The 15,715-nt window shown below is 45.6% G+C and overlaps 1 pseudogene; it reads left to right on the top strand.

Moving 5' to 3' along the window:
* The first annotated feature begins 460 nt into the window (after nt 1-460).
* On the top strand, nt 461-1,130 carry LOC101570051 (annotated as a pseudogene).
* Nucleotides 1,131-15,715: the final 14,585 nt, after the last annotated feature.

Below are 15,715 nucleotides of genomic sequence, written 5' to 3'. Positions count from 1 at the left end.
TGGCACAATGCCTTCCTGGCAAATACAAGTTTCTGAGTTTAATTCCCAGTATCAAAAGAAAAAAAATCAGACTCAAATGTGTAAACATCGTATTATCTTCCTAGTGTGACAAATTGAAAGAGTGAGGTCAAAAATGTACAATAGGCATTGTGAACTGGGAAGAAATTTTTAAAAGGACAAAGGAACTAGGATGGAGGAAAGGAAAAGGAAGGAAGGGAAAAGAGAAAAAAAATGCAAATTAGCTATACTGTTAGGGTCTCTTCATGAAAAAGAAAAGTTTATGCTAATGTCAACTGGAGAATCTTGTACTTTTGTACTCTGAGTAACTCTTTTAAAGATAATAAAATGCAATGTATTAACTACTGTTATTCTTCTATTATATTGTAATAAAATTCTGTTTAGGGCTGTGCACCGGGCTGGAGTTGCACCCTATTCCTGGCCATGGAAGGGGGAAGTAGGCATGGTGACACTTGAGCAGATGAGAGTGAACATGGGCAAGTTGCTCAAGGGTATCGACCGGTACAATCCTGAGACCCCGGCCACCCTGGAGCGCTATCTGGAGACACAGACAAGGAGAAGGCCTGTGATTGGGAAGCCAACCTGGCTGTCCTGAAGTTGTGCCAGTTCGACCCAGCCTTCTTCCAGGCCACAGTCACCGCCCAGAGCCTGCTGAAGGCCCTCAACAACCTGCTCCACCCCAGCTTCACCCTGTGCAAGTGCACGATTGACCAGGCACATCAAGAAGAGCGACCTATTCCATCAGATTCTGTACCTTGGGGACCTGCTGGAGACCTGTCACTTCCAGGCCTTCTGGCAAAGCCCTAGATAAAAACATGGACCTCCTGGAAGGTATAACTGGCTTTGAAGATTCTGTCTGAAAATTTATCTGCCATCTCATGGGCATCCCATAGACCGCTGGCTGCTGGCTGAGATGCTCGGGGATCTGTCAGACAGACAGCTGAAGGTGTAGATGAGCAAATACGGCTGGAGTGCAGACGAGTTGGGGCAGATTTTCATCTGCAGCCAGGAGGAGAGCATCAAGCCCAAGAACATCGTGGAGAAGATTGACTTTGACAGTGTGTCCAGCATCATGGCCTCCTCCCAGTAACTGTAGCCCTTTAATAAAGACTTGTTGGCTCAGGAAAAATAAAAATAAAATAAAATTCTGTTTTACCTTTTTTCCATAAAATCTAGCTCACTTCAGACATACCATGGCAAGGAAAATCTCTCCTTTGACTGTTTGCCTATCTGGCTCCTTCTCAATCTGTAGTCCTTCCTAAATGTAGTCCTTTTCTGTTTAAGGCACATTTTAAGTACTCTCTGCAGCAGCCTCCTGTTTATACTTGCATGTTTTTCTGTTCATGGTTTTGGGCCATTTTCTGGTTATCATGTAAATCCTTCAAAACCTGGATGTCCTTTAACCCAACATCAGACTCCTTTCTCTGTCTTTTTGGGAGTTGGTCTCCTGATGTTATGTGTAGAGAACCTCTTTTCACGCACTAGACCAACAGCTCTATCAGGCAGGGGCTTGGTATTTGCTTGTAATCATATCCCTGTGTGGTGCCTGGTACAGAGCAGGGTGAGGGGACGGATGGATGCACACATGGATCGGTGAATGGATGGATGGGTGATGATGGAAGGGTAAATGCACAGATAGACAATGAATGGATGAGTGGATGGATGAGTAGACGGTGGATGGATAGGTGGGTGGATGAGTGGTTGGATATCCTCAGAAAATGTCCTGAGTACTGTTGGCAACATTTGGTTATTGATGGGGGAGCTTGTGTTCTCCCTCAGGGGAAGATGAGTCTTTGTTCTTCCTATAGAGTCCGTGTCTTAAACATGTTCCTGGTGTCAGTTCTTCTTAACAAGATAGCCATGTAGGCATTGTCGCTGATCCACAGAAGGGGAAAACTGAACTGCCATGAGCCAGGAGAATTTTCAAGGTCAGGGTCAGTGAGCTGTAGAGATGAATTCTAGACTGAAAGGTAACTACTGCACCAGGCCACAGGCCTCAGAGAAGTTGGGAATCTGGGCCCATGGGAAAGGCATTCTAAACATCCCAGGGCAGAATAAAAAGGAGTATTTTGGGACAGGAGGTTGTGGAATTGTTCCCAGACTCTTATTGAGAGGGCTTTGTTGTATGTAGGGGCTCACAAATCTTGGGGCCACCAGCCAGCACTTCCAAGAGCCTCCTCACCAACCTGCCCTTCCCCCATCACTGATTAAGCAGGTGTTCCCCAGATAGAAAGCTGGAAACCCCACTCCATGGCCTCTTTCTGGCACTTTGGTCACACAACCATGATCATGTGTTTAAGGAGACATAGAGCACCCTTGATGCCCAGCAGAGCTTTTATTGGCTGTTGCCATCAGAAGCAGGGGATCATAAAATAGCAGTCTTATTAGTTTTCCTCAGTGGGAACTTTGAAGTGAGAGGTATGGATGTCAGCTGGAAGGACAGGGAAGGAGGGAGGGAAGGAGGGAAGGAGGGAAGGAGGGGAAAAGGAAAGAGGGAAGGAAGGAGGGATGGAATGAAGGAAGGAGGGAAGGAGGGAGGGAAGGAGAGAAGGAGGGAAAAACAAAGGAGGGAGGGAAGGAGAGAAGGAGGGAAAAACAAAGGAGGGAGGGAAGGAGAGAAGGAGGGAAAGAGGGAAGGAGGGACAGAGGGAAGGAGGGAAGAAGGGAAAGAGGGAAAGAGGGACAGAGGGAAGGAAGGAAAGAGGGAAGGAGGAAAGGAGGAAGGGAAGGAAGGAGGGAAGGAGAGAGAGAGGGAAGGAGGGAAAGAGGGAAGGAGGAAGGGAAGGAAGGAGGGAAGGAAGCAGCAACCCTCCTCTCTAGACTTAAGGAACATCTTTGGCATAGGGCTAGAGATAGCTGCTTTACCCTCGTCTTTTTCCTGGTACCTAGTTGCAGTGCATAGTGATTCTATTCATTGTAGGGAGCTGGAACATGAATGACACATCTTAATTCTTTTTCTTCCCTTCCCTTCTCCTCTCTGTCTCCTCCCTCTGTCTATAGATCCCTTTCCTATTTGTCAAAAGATCCATTCTGTGACTCCTATTATCTTTCCAGCTCAGCTGCCCAGTGCAGACAGGTGGCCAGACCCTAAAGGCACCAGAACTCTTTGGACTCTTTTTAAAATAAAAGAATGCCAGGAATCACCTGTACAGCTTCTTCTTCACAGATTGGAATCAGAAGACCAGAGCATTACACCCACGCACTCGTAATGAGGAAATGCCAGTGGCAAGACTGGAACTTAGGTTCCCCAATTCCTAGAGGCTTCTCTGGAAAGGCAGAGTGGTCTGGTGGTGAAGCCCCGGCTTTGAATCTTTGTTCTGCCACTCAAAAGCTGTACAACTTTAGGCAAGTTTCTCAACTTTTCTAGGCTTCAGCTTCCACACCAGGAAACTAGCAGTAATAAAAACACTTGCTTTCAACGTCATAATTGTGTAAAAATTTGGCTTCTTGGGCCACAGTAAGTGAAGAGGCATACTTAGGTTGCGTGATAAAATGTGAAAGAGTTGCTCTGTGTAACAAAGCTTTTTTATATTTCAACTTATTTAATTATTATACAAAAGAAGCCAACAAGCCTAAGTCTGAAAACTTACCTGTCTTCTTGTGACCGTGAAGGCTTGTCTTCACAGACACACACACACACACACTTGTAGGGAGGTAATCAGTCATCATAGCATTTTGCTCACCAAATTGCACAAGGGCATGTAGCCTCATGTAGTGAGGGCTTTATTACACTAGGTCTCACAGGCCCGGGGGGAGACTTAGCACAGTATTACTTAGTACTGCTTGTTACCTCCACAGTTTGAGCTGAGGAACCCCACTATCGAATCATGAGAAATACTGCTAACCCCCCCCCCTCATAATATGTCCAGAGCTGCATGTGGCCTGCTGGCCACAAGTTGGGCATGTCTGCTAAGTTATTTTGAGGAATAAATGAAGTAACATCCCAAGGTGACTTGAAGATAGCCCTGCTGACACTGGAAATGCTGACAGTGTTTGGTGAATGAATGAAGAAATGAATGAACAGCCTCATGGGAGCCAGCCAGTAGAGGAGATGGCCTTTCAGTGATCTGGACCTAATCTCCAGGTCTAATTTCTTACTCTAGAAAACACAGGTCCCATCTGCCCTCACCTGATTTGCTCACTTCCAGCTTGCACAGGATGCTTCCCTGTCTCCCCTGTCTCTGCCCCTTCTTCCCACTCCCAGAATCACTAGCTTCTGTCATTCCATGCTCCCTCCCTGCCTCCCCTCCACACTTTCCACACCTTGCACCTTCCACTTGCTCTCCTGTAAGCATGCAGGTTCCGCCCTCTCACAGCCTTGCTTCAGCTCTTCATTGATACCCAGCCCCACTGTGTGGCCAGGGAGAGGCTTTAGCCCTAAGTCTGAGGCCTCTTCTCCTCACTAAACACCTTTAGGCCCATATGCTGAGACCCTTCTCTGCCCTGGTCTTAGCCACTTTCGCTTCTCTGGGACAAATGCAGAGCACTGGCAATTTAAAGGAGGTGAGGCTGATTTTGGCTCAGAGTCGCAGGCCATGGTTGGCTGGCTCCAAGCTCTGGGCAGAAGGCAGCTGATCCTTACATAGCAGCTGGAAAGCAGAAATACAGGGAGGAGCCAGGTCACCAACACACCTTTCCAAGTCTCACCCCCATGGCCCCCTGCAACCAGGCCCCACCTCAGCACCACATTCAGCTGCTGAACCTATCAGAGGGTGAACCTATGATCTGTGAGCCAGATACATATGACTTTTGGGAGACATTTTACAGCTAAAAGATAACAGCCATGCAGGGCTCTTTGGGACTCTCTCCAACAGGTGTTCTGCAAATATCTGGATGACATTCGTCAAGTGATGAGGGTCAAGTGATGAAGGTGGAAAAGGGCAGAGATAGCTCGGTGGGGGATGAGGGCCCTCAGTAGATGTTTGCTTTTTTCTCACTCAGGAAAACAAGAGTTCCTCCAGTAACCAGTGCCACCCACATGCAGGGAACCTGTGGGACCCTCTGCTCCTGCCCCAGACTGGCCTTCTAGGCTTTCTTCACATGCGTTGTCCATGAGAGGTGCCCTGGACCTTTTCTTATCTCTTTACATTTCAGTGAGATTTTAGTGACCCTGTGCTGCTGGTGAGCCTACCCTGGGGCCCCTAGCAGCTGTGACCACACTTTCTCTGAACTATTGGATGCTGTCATCATGCTTCCTTGATGGATCTCATTCTGTTTAGGTGGTCTTTGACTGCCCACATTTAACCCTTTTTCTCCGACTATGTACTTTCCCAAGGATCACAGCAGCTCCTGGGTGGCTGCTCATACAAGGTACCAATGGCCTCCAAATTACTATTTCCAACCCAGACTGCAGCAGAGGCTTGATTGTTAAATTTCCTTCTAGAAACCACCACTTGAATGTCTTGGCTTCTTCACATTGTTCCCAGTCTGCTCCTTCTCTTGGACTTTCTCCTGCTAGCCAGACACCAGGAGACACTGCATCTCTCTTGCAGCTCCTGCCCCTACCCCCACTAACCTTTCCCTTTCAACAAACTGTGTTGATTCAGATAGCTAAATAATGGTCATGGCTGACACTCATGTGGACATAGTATATCTCAAGTATTTCTCAAATACCGTAAATAGTGCCTCAGAGCTTTGTTCAGTAGTCAAAGGATTTCTATGGCCAAAGCAATAGCAGAGAGTCAAAGGATTTCTATGACCAAGCCCCAAACCTATCAGAGCACCTGTGTGTGGCAGTGCTGCTGCTCAGGAGGGAATCACAGCTGGGTGAGGTGGGGTCTCTAAGCCATGGTTAGTGCTCCAAAGGTGTGTGCTCTTGAGGCCATTACCAGGCAGGTCTAGACAGTTGGGAGTGCTTGGGCAGAGACGGACAGACAGGAAGGACAGACTGGAAGCCAGCTATTTGGAGGCAGCTACTTCCCTAGGGAAGGTGATGAGTGGGGTGAGAGTAGAAGACACGAGCTGGGCTGTGGGTAATGGGCTGCCTGCAGCAAGGCTTAAGTAGCATCCTGTTCATCTGCTATCAAGGGGCCTGAAAGGGGCTGCAGTTTTCTTTTTTTTCTTAAATGGTTATAGAAGCTTTACTTGTAATTGCCAGAACTGAGATGCAACCAAAATATCCTCCAGAAAGTAAAAGTATGTCAACTGTGATACAGAGAGAGTGTCATGTTGCTCAGTACTAAAAAGAAATGTGCTATCAAGCCATGCAAATATATGGAAGGAGTTCAAATACATATTCGTAAGTGAAAGTAGCCACTCTGAGAAGGGGTTTTCTTTAGGCTTCTCCTTCAGCTTCTCTTCCCCAGTTCTTCACGATGCACGCAGCCCAACCAGACACTCAAGCAAGCAGCAGTGGTGGCAGAGAGTGCGCCAGGCCTTGGAGTCCTCTGATTTCATTCACTGTCTTCACTTGTTTAACTGACCCCTCAGGTTCCCCTCTGACCTTCCTCCCAGCCTTTCACTCACTCCTTGCTGTCCCAGTGCATTAAAAGGATTTCAGAATGCTGAATGATTATTGATATCCTAATGAGTCTGTCCAATGGCCATTAGCCTGCAGACTACTTGGATATTTTTAAACTACTAAAATCAAATCTTGCAGCATCCATTATACCCCGGATGGTACATTGCTTCTGAGGCCCAGGCATAAACACCACTGAGCCTGCATTATCAAACATTTAAGCCCTTAAACATTGTCCAACATCTAAAATCTCCTCTCAGCACCCTGTTCTGGCTTTGCCTGGGCAGACACTAATCCCCATTAAGACCTCTTCACCTAGTCCCTGCTTGGGCCTGGGGTCTGTTTTAGACCAAAGCAACAGCTTTCAGGCGCATTAAAGGATCAAGCCAAAGCAAAGATGATCTTCTTCTCTCGTTGAGGGAGGCAGGCTGAGCAGACAAACTAACCACTTTTGAGAGCAAGATATGATACTGTTGACATAATTCTGAATGTGTCTGCCTTTGTGGGGCTGGCGAGGGTGGGCCATATTACGGAGCTGTTGTGCTGATGTCTGGATGGCTGCTTCTCACGCTCCAGGAAGCTGAAGTCCCTATGCACAGCAGGCGGACTTCAATCCAGCCCGATCGGGATGTCTGACATCAGCATCACCAGTACTCTTTTCTCTTTGGTCAGCGAGTTATTCATTTTGATACAGTGGACCATTGGATAGTTCCAATCTGGGCCCACAGGTTCTGAGTGACCAATATTCTGAAAATATTAGGTAAAAGATCTCACTGGGGAGCTCAGTCTTCTGTTTCAGGTTTGCCACCCCATTGATGGACTCAGTCTAAGCTGCTCTTCTCTGTAGCAAATTTCTAGAAGTGGGTCTTGCTTGTTATAGAGATGAAAAGCCATATGTCTAATTCAGGATTCTAGGATCAGGAATCTCAAGTAACAGTTTCTAAACAGCTGTTATTTTGCATTCCTTCTGTCTGGCTCTTGTGTCTTATTTCTAAATTGATTAAAAAATTGATACAAGGAGAGAGTTCTTATTAGCTCCCTGATCCTGCAGCCTTCTGAGAGCCTGACATCATCTAAGTCCCTACAAAAGGCCTTTGGTATCTTCTTCCCTTGGTTTCTTCCTAGTCTCACAACTCTTCTTATGCACTCAATACCAGTACCCTTCACCACCCTCTTCTCCTGGACCCTAAATTCAGAGCTAAAATGGTGACAGCAATATAGCACTATATCAGGCCCACTACTCCCCTTGCTGGGCCATAGGCAAATGATTTAATATTTACTTATCTGAGCCTCATTTTTCCCCTCCTTTTAAGATTATAGGATGAATAGTCCACAGAGAGCACCTGGCACAATGTAGGCACTCAATAAATGTTCATTTTCTTCTCTTCTCTTCGCATTATAGCTGAGTGGACCAGACAGGTAACATAGCCACACTGCCTCTGTAACTTGTCCCATTGAGATAAAGCAACGGTTGCTGTGGCATGATGATTATGAGACTGTGGGAAGGCAGAAGTGTGTGCTGCTGTAGGTGGATGAGGTCACGTAACCCACTCAGGGTCCCAGGGCCACTCGGGCTGGAGATGTGGCCCAGCCCCAGGTGCACTGCCTGCTCGCTGCCGTCTCACCTTGGTTTCTGTTCTGGTGCTCTCTGTGAGGCCCAGGACAGGAGGCTGGGAAAGCCATCCTAGAGAGCACTTGGCTCAGGGCAAGCTCTGTTCTAGCTTGTGGCTGGTGTCAATCAGAGCCTGGCTGCTTGTGTGTGTCCCTGATTTTTGGTTTTCCCCCTTTGACTCATCTCTAGTGCTCTCTTGCCCTTGCTACCTGGATTTTAGAATCAGTATATTCCACTGGATCTGGCACACTGCCTGTTTTTCCTGCAGATTCTAGGGACCTGATATCCAGCCTGTGCCAGTGACTGGTCCTCTGATCCTCCACTGAGGATTCTAGAATCTCCCCTTTTTCCCCTCCCCATCTTTCTAGTCTTCCTACTGGTCTGAATTCAGGCTGGCCTCATACTTATGGGTGATCCTCCTGCCTCAGCCATCTGGGTACTGGAATGACAGACATGCACCATCATGCCGGGCTCCCATCTATCTAGTTTTCATACTGTCTGAGTCCTAGCATCAAATCCTTGTTATATCTTGTTCATTTATAGACTTGTCTGTCTCCATTTGTCATTGTAGGGAGAGGACAATGTTTTTCATTGCTGACTTGGAATCCGTATAGGGCCTGTAATGCAGCCTTTCTGGTCCTTTCTTTGTCGCTACTATTCCCCACTGCTCTACTGGCCCATTTTTTGACAGAGTGTAACAGTAGAGAAAGGGAAACGTTGAGGAGGAGCGAGTCCAGGCAGCTTGTCCTTGGCAACTAGGATTGCTGGTATGCAGGTGGTGACACCAAAGTGACCAATCTGTCCACTGGAAGTGGCCTGCTGGTGGGCTGATGGCTGCCTTCCAGTGCACCAGCCTTCCAGTGTCAGGCTCATTGCTCCATGGACAGGAGGGAAGCCGGGTACTGTGGCATATTTATTTGGTTAGGCTGCCACAGTACATGCAAAGCCTGTTGGGTCTGTTCCTCTCTAGGCTGGGGGTGTCTGTATCAGGAAGGGGCTGGGGACTAAAGGGGACAAAATCTGTTCTTCCTTCATGGCCAGCAGACCCTACATCACATGGGTTTGGACTCTTTCCATGGGTGGGGGCATGCTTCCTGCCCCAGCCTCCTGCCCCGATCTCCTGCAACTTTTTTCATTGTTTAGGCCTCAAGCTGGTGTTAAACTGGGGCTTATACTACCCACCACCTAGCAGTGTGACATCTGTGAATGGATTTCTAATTACACATATAAATCAGCATGATTGGAAATTCTTGAAATTTTATTGGGAAGAAAATTTATAGTGATTAAAACCAATTAATTTGGGCCTCCTATTAATCCAGGCAGCAGAGTGGGGGCTTCCACACTACTGTGTCTCCTGAATGCCATTGGGTGGCGATAGGCTCAGCTTGGGGGCCACTGGGGGCATGTGCTCATTTTTCAGGTTACAAATGCTCACCCTCCCATGTTTTAAGCTACACCCCCACCCCTGGCCACGTATCTTGTTTTGTGTCTAAAAATAGAGTTCTGGGCTTTCACTAAAGATTCAGAAACACTAAAAGGAATCTTTTTAATCAAAATAAAGAACCCTTTTTAATTACTCAGCCTCCCTCACAGTTGGAGGTAATAATTGTCGTGTGCTCTTAAGTAGGGCTGTTATTAGATTTCCCTGGGGCTCCTCTATTTTCTAGAAGTTTTCAATGCTGGCTGTTGAATGCCAGAAAAAGAGTCAACTCTTGTCTCTTTAAGTCCTTAATGTTAGGACTGAATGGGGACACTCACTTGGTCACACAGAAGCAGGCAGGAGAGGAGCCAGACAGGCCTGCCTGAGGAAGAACCTCCTGGTGGCACTGCAGTGGGGATAACACTCAAATTCCTTTGTGCTAATCAGAATAGGCAATATAAATATCTATAGATATAGGTATGCAAACATCATATATTTCAAAGAGATATATTATGAACAACTGGCTCATCTAATAATGGAAGCTGAGAAGTCCTATAATCTGCTCTCTGCAATCTGGAGGTCCATGGAAGCCAATGACATGGTTTCAGAACAAATCAGGCCCAACAACTAGGAAGAGTAATGGTCTAAGTTCTATCCTGAGTGCAAAGTCCCAATGCTCAGGAGCAATGATATATAAACCCAAAAGAAAATAGATGACCCAGTTTGAGCCAAGAGGGAAAATTTGTCCCTCCTTCATCTTTTGTTCTATTTGAGCTCTCAAAGGATTGAATGACACCATCCAGATTGGTGAGATCTTCTTTACTGTCTTCAGAATCACATGCTAATCTCACTAGTTGACACGTAAAATTACCTAACACAGCCTTTATGGCTGGCCACCTCTTTCCTACCTAATATCTTCTTTTTTAAATTTTTCTAACATCTCTTTCCAAGACCCATTCCTGCTCCATCCAACCTAGAAGATTTTATGGTTTCTGTTTTTATCAAGTCAACTCCAATCCTGAGCAGCAGGGGAAGATGGGCTTGGATTCACATTCTGGGGCTTCTGTGAGAAAGGACCACATATTGGGTAGCTTAAAAGAACACAAATGTATTGTCTCACAGTTCTGCAGACTAGAAGTCTGAAATCAGGGTGGCAGTTGAGCCAAACCTGCAAGGGTGGCTGCAGAGCAAGTCTTCATGACTCTCTGAGCTTCTGGTTTTCTCTGGCAATCCTTAACATTCCCTGGGTTGTCGATGCACCATTGCAATCTCTGCTTCTGTCATTGCAGGGTATCTTCTTCTGTGTGTCTGTTTTTTTTTTTAAAGGATACCAGTCGTGTTGGATTAGGGTCAACATTAATAATGCAATCTTACCTTGATTATATCTAAAAGAGGCCTCATTTTCTTTTTCTTTTTTTTCGGTGGAACCAGGGATTGAACTCAGGTCCTTGCACTTGCCAGGGAAGCACTTATTCTACTGAGCCATCTTCCTGGCCCCTAGACCTCATTTTCAAATAAGGTCATATTCACAGTAATGAGGAGTGAGAATTTCAACACAAGGTAGTCTATAACAGGGCCATCTTGACAGAGCTTTAAAGTTATAAGACATTTTTTGGTCCTAGTGCTGGTCATATTTATAACTTTAAATAGTACAGAGTTGAATGTTATTTTCTTGTGTCTTTGAGGTTTGTTTTTGACTCTGCATTGTATAAGTTGCAGATGTTAGGTTTTCTACTCTTTACTCCATTCTTTCTTTCTGATATTTTTACTTTTGCATCATAAGGCATGTGAGATCAAATCCCTCTTTCCTTTCCTTTCTGGCCATGCAGCTGAGTCCAGCAGCTAGCTCAGGCCATGTGACTGCATCTGCCTGAGGGAGTGTAGTGTGTAGGGAGACCTGTGAGCACCTTCTATGCTGGGCCTCTCAAATGTCCCCTGTAGGATTCCACAGGGTCTCTTCTACTCTTCACAATCATATGGGCAAGCTGGTGGGAGACCTAGTGGCCTAACAACGATGCTATGACTACTTGGGTCTTTGGTTTACTTTATGGAGAATAACAACTCTGTACTTCCTCATTACCATTTTTCTATTTTACTATGATATAGCAAAAAGTTAACCCTTATGATGATAGGTCACTAGGATGTTAGCAGTGTTTAATGGGCTGATTATATTACCTGATTGACACACATAATCAGGGTTGTTAACATTTCCATCTTGTTCATGTATTCAACTGAGCCTTTCACGCAGGTGACTCCTGACTATAAAGGAGCAGACAATATGTATGTCATTGTGACCATATACTCTCCTGGGGAAAGAGAGTCCAGGATTATGTTTTCCCTGGCTGGCAACGAGGTCATGTATATTTTTTGTTAGAACATTAAATGTCAGCTTACTCTAATTGGAACATTGTTCTTCTCTTACAGCTTCCTCTGATGGCCCCCATCCTAATGACTTTTATTTTCTTGTAAAATACAGTTTTATCAGATCCTTAATTTCTTTACTTTTAACTATACAGTTTATGGTAATATACTCCATTGTCCTCAATTCTTAGTCTCTTCCCAGGAACATATCCTTGTTCTTACCTGAAATTTGTTGTTCTCTTAGCTCCGGTTGAACCACCATCTGGGGAGTTCCAATAACCATTTATAGAAATTCACATTTTTCTCTGTGTAGGTTTATTTCATTATTTTCTTGAAATATAGTTCAAGTTATTTTGTTCCCTTCTCAAGGAATGTTTAGAAAGATGTTTCAAAGGGAATCAGTGTTTTTCCCTCCGTGCTGCAGATGCTCCTCGCAGTACATTCACATGACAGAAGAAAGACTGGTAAGGGTTTCTCCTACTTGATGTAGGTCTTTTCTCTCACCCAAGTGCTGTCCATGAGTGGGAAGTGTGACATGGAATACTCTTGTGTGTCTCTTCTGCTGGCCCATTCTGACTTAAAGTACATGTGCTGGAACACAGATGTGTTCCTGTATATCAAGCCACCCTCATCTCCCCACACCCCACACACAGTGGTGGAAGCCTCTTGCACTATGGACCCTAGAGGTGTGCCAGAAACCTTGGAATTCTCTGGTCAGTTCATCCAGTGCCTGTAGGGAGAGGCACTTTTTTTTTTTTTTAAAGGAGTATAAAGATGTTTGCTAAACCGCCTACACTTGGGAGTTGAGATGGAGGTAAGAGAAGATATAGGGAAAACAGTGCCAGATGGCTTGTTACCTTCTATATAGATCTTCAATTAATCTCAATTCTTAGCCCTATCTCTCTCTTTCCTATGGCCACATTTGGAAAGAAAGACACTAGGGGGCAAGAAGTCTTTCGAGGCTAACTTTTCTTCTGCAGCATCTGTGCAGTGCCTCGTGACTACAGGTTTCTCACTTCTTTTCTTCCATCAACATGCTTTGTCTACTTTATATTGCCTAGAAACCTAGTGGACTTTCTCAGTGTCACTCCATGCCCACACCGCCCTTAAACTCTATTGGTATAGGTTCATTTGTAAAATATTTCTCTATTGTTCAGTTTCAGGGAGATCTCGAGAGGGTAGGGAAGTGAGTATATATGCTCAGGCTGCCAACTTGCATTAGGAGCAAAATGTGCCCTTATTTGAGAAAACTGAGGCTGTCTGTTTTCTCACAACCAAACTATCCTGAATAATTCACCTTTGCTTTACATGTGAGAAAACAGAGAGCGGAAGAGCTGACGCCACATCTCTGCTTCCTACCTGCAATCCTGCTGTGCTGGGATGGTGCAAGTGGAAGAAATGATTTGAATAATAAAAATTTTGACTTGGAAAATATATTGTTATTCTCTTTATGTATTTTTATATAGGGTCTCACTACACACCTCGGACTCTTAGAGATCCTCCTGTCTTCAGCTTCCCCAGCACTGGGATTGCAGGTGTGCACCACCACACCTGGACTCAGTCACCAGCTCAGCACATGTCCATGGGTGGGGCCAGCACAACGGGGGATTGAACCCTGGTCCCTGTACTTGCCTAAGCAGGTGCTTAGTAAGCTGAGCTATGTCACTGGCCCTGGAAAATACATTTGAAGAACAATGTGATAACATGACTTTCAACTGTATGAGTTCAACAAAACTAATAATTCAGACCCTTTGGAACCTGCCAAAATGCAGACATCTAAAGTCCAGAATAATTTGGAAGGACTATCTGTGCACATTTGCAAGTATGTGAGTACTTTTGGTGTTCTTTAAAATTCATCACTCTTCTGGAGCAGTGAAAACTCCCTAGACAGTTGTCTTTGTGCGATTGCCTTAGCACAGGTGAACACAAGTTACCCTGTCCTTGCCTATCACAGGCTTCAATGGACAGGTGTAGATGTGTCATTTTAATTAAGACATTAAGCCCCAAGCCATCAAGGCAGGAAAGCAGTCAAGAGTTGGGTGTATATATAAGACAGAGACTTCTCACTCCAGGCTGGGAAAGGGGAAAAGGAAAAGTGTGGGCCTTTCACAAGCTGCGTGAGTGAGGCTTTGAAGCAGGATAAGGCCTGGGATAACTGGAAGACACCCGTCTCTCCATCTTGGTTGCCTGGCATCAGAATCCCTTTAAATCAGGCTGGTAATTGCTCTGGGCTTGCTGCAAGGCGGTGCATTTAACAAAACAAACACAGGTTCCATTTCACATGCAAGTAAATATTTTCCCTAAGCGATTAGCACCCAGACTAATAATTACCCATGTGACACTTTTAAAAGCTGACTGTGCATATTTATGGAAGATGATTATTATCACAATATTAGGAGCTCGTTAATCCACAAGAGCATGAGCGAGAACATTCCAGAGTCAACGTGATATTTGCGGGCAGTAAATACCCATCTGCTTTGAAAGCTGGTGTGGCGGTGCTTGAACATTCCACAGGTAGAGAAGTCTTTGAATGAGCACTGCTGGTTTAGAGTATGGCTTTGAACATCCCTGTTCCTTCCAAGCATAGCATTCCCTGCACACACACACACACACACACACACACACTGCCTAGCATAATTTAAGGACTGAAATGTTTTACCCTTTCATAAATACCAGTTTCACCAGGTTGAAGTTCCCACCCTCAGACCACTGAAACTAGGCCCTTTGGGTTGCCTTCCAAGAAATCACTGTACTCTTGGGAGGGACAGTTCTGGTGGGGTGGCAGCAAATGGAGGAGTTACACTATTGAAGGTGCCATTAGAATGTGGACAGACAGAGGGGTGCCTGGCAGGCATTAATTTTGTACTGAGCAAGACCTTGAGGGGCCAAGATGCAGAACGAAAAAGTCCTGGGGGATCCTAATGGGATACTAATGAGGATAGAATGGTCCCACCAGGAACCCAGCAGGGCAAGGAGGCCTTGTGGAGCTAGCAGGAGATTGTGGGCACACAGGGAGGGAAGGGAGAGTGGACACACTCTGGCCTACAAGTCAGAAGCTGGAAGTCCTGGCTTTCAACCTGATTGATCCTACAACCTTGAACAAGTTGTTGATCACTCAGGGCTCAGGTCAGAATAACTGTAAACACTCAGTCTGCTTCATGATACTGAAGATAAATTATTACATACCTTTTGCAATACTTCTCAATTGTGCAGGAGAAAATGATTCTGCTTGTGAGTTCAGAGTCCCCATCTATCTCAGACACACCACCACTCACCTCCCTTACCACGTGGTCATATTTTTCTCTAATCACCAGGAGTTAAATTCTGTCACAAGTGCTGCTTATTCTCTCCTCAGCTTACCACCTCTTCACTGGAACTGTTCCTCTCCAGGGTTGATGGCCTCTTCCCACATGCACTAACTGCAGCCTCCTCCTGCAAATCTCTCTTCCTTTTGGGTCCATGACTCATCTTTGCTCTTTGTCCTGTTCTCAGGCCTTTTCTTCTGGCTTTGGGCTCCTCTTCTTATATCAACCTCCTAATGCTGGTCCTCATGGCTCTGTGTGAGTCTTCCCCACTTTAGAGGCCACTCATGCACACAGCTTTAATTGTCCTTTATGTGCTGGTGACCTCCAACTCTGTATTCCCAGCTCAGGCCACCTCCCAAGCTCCAGGCTCATTTACACAAGCAACTTGTGGATCTTTCCATCTGTAGGTCCTGTAGCCCCTCAGATTCCCATTACCGAAACAGAACTTGTCACTCCTCCCCTCAACAAAGGCTGCTCTTGTGATCCTCCTGGATCAGATCTCTGTGCCCAGTGAGTTCTTATTAGTCTTATTTCTTTTTTTT

This window comes from Octodon degus, unplaced genomic scaffold (genome assembly GCF_000260255.1).
Source record: "Octodon degus isolate 3935 unplaced genomic scaffold, OctDeg1.0 scaffold00003, whole genome shotgun sequence".
Classification (NCBI taxonomy): domain Eukaryota; kingdom Metazoa; phylum Chordata; class Mammalia; order Rodentia; family Octodontidae; genus Octodon; species Octodon degus.
This window is presented reverse-complemented; position numbering and strand designations above follow the sequence as displayed.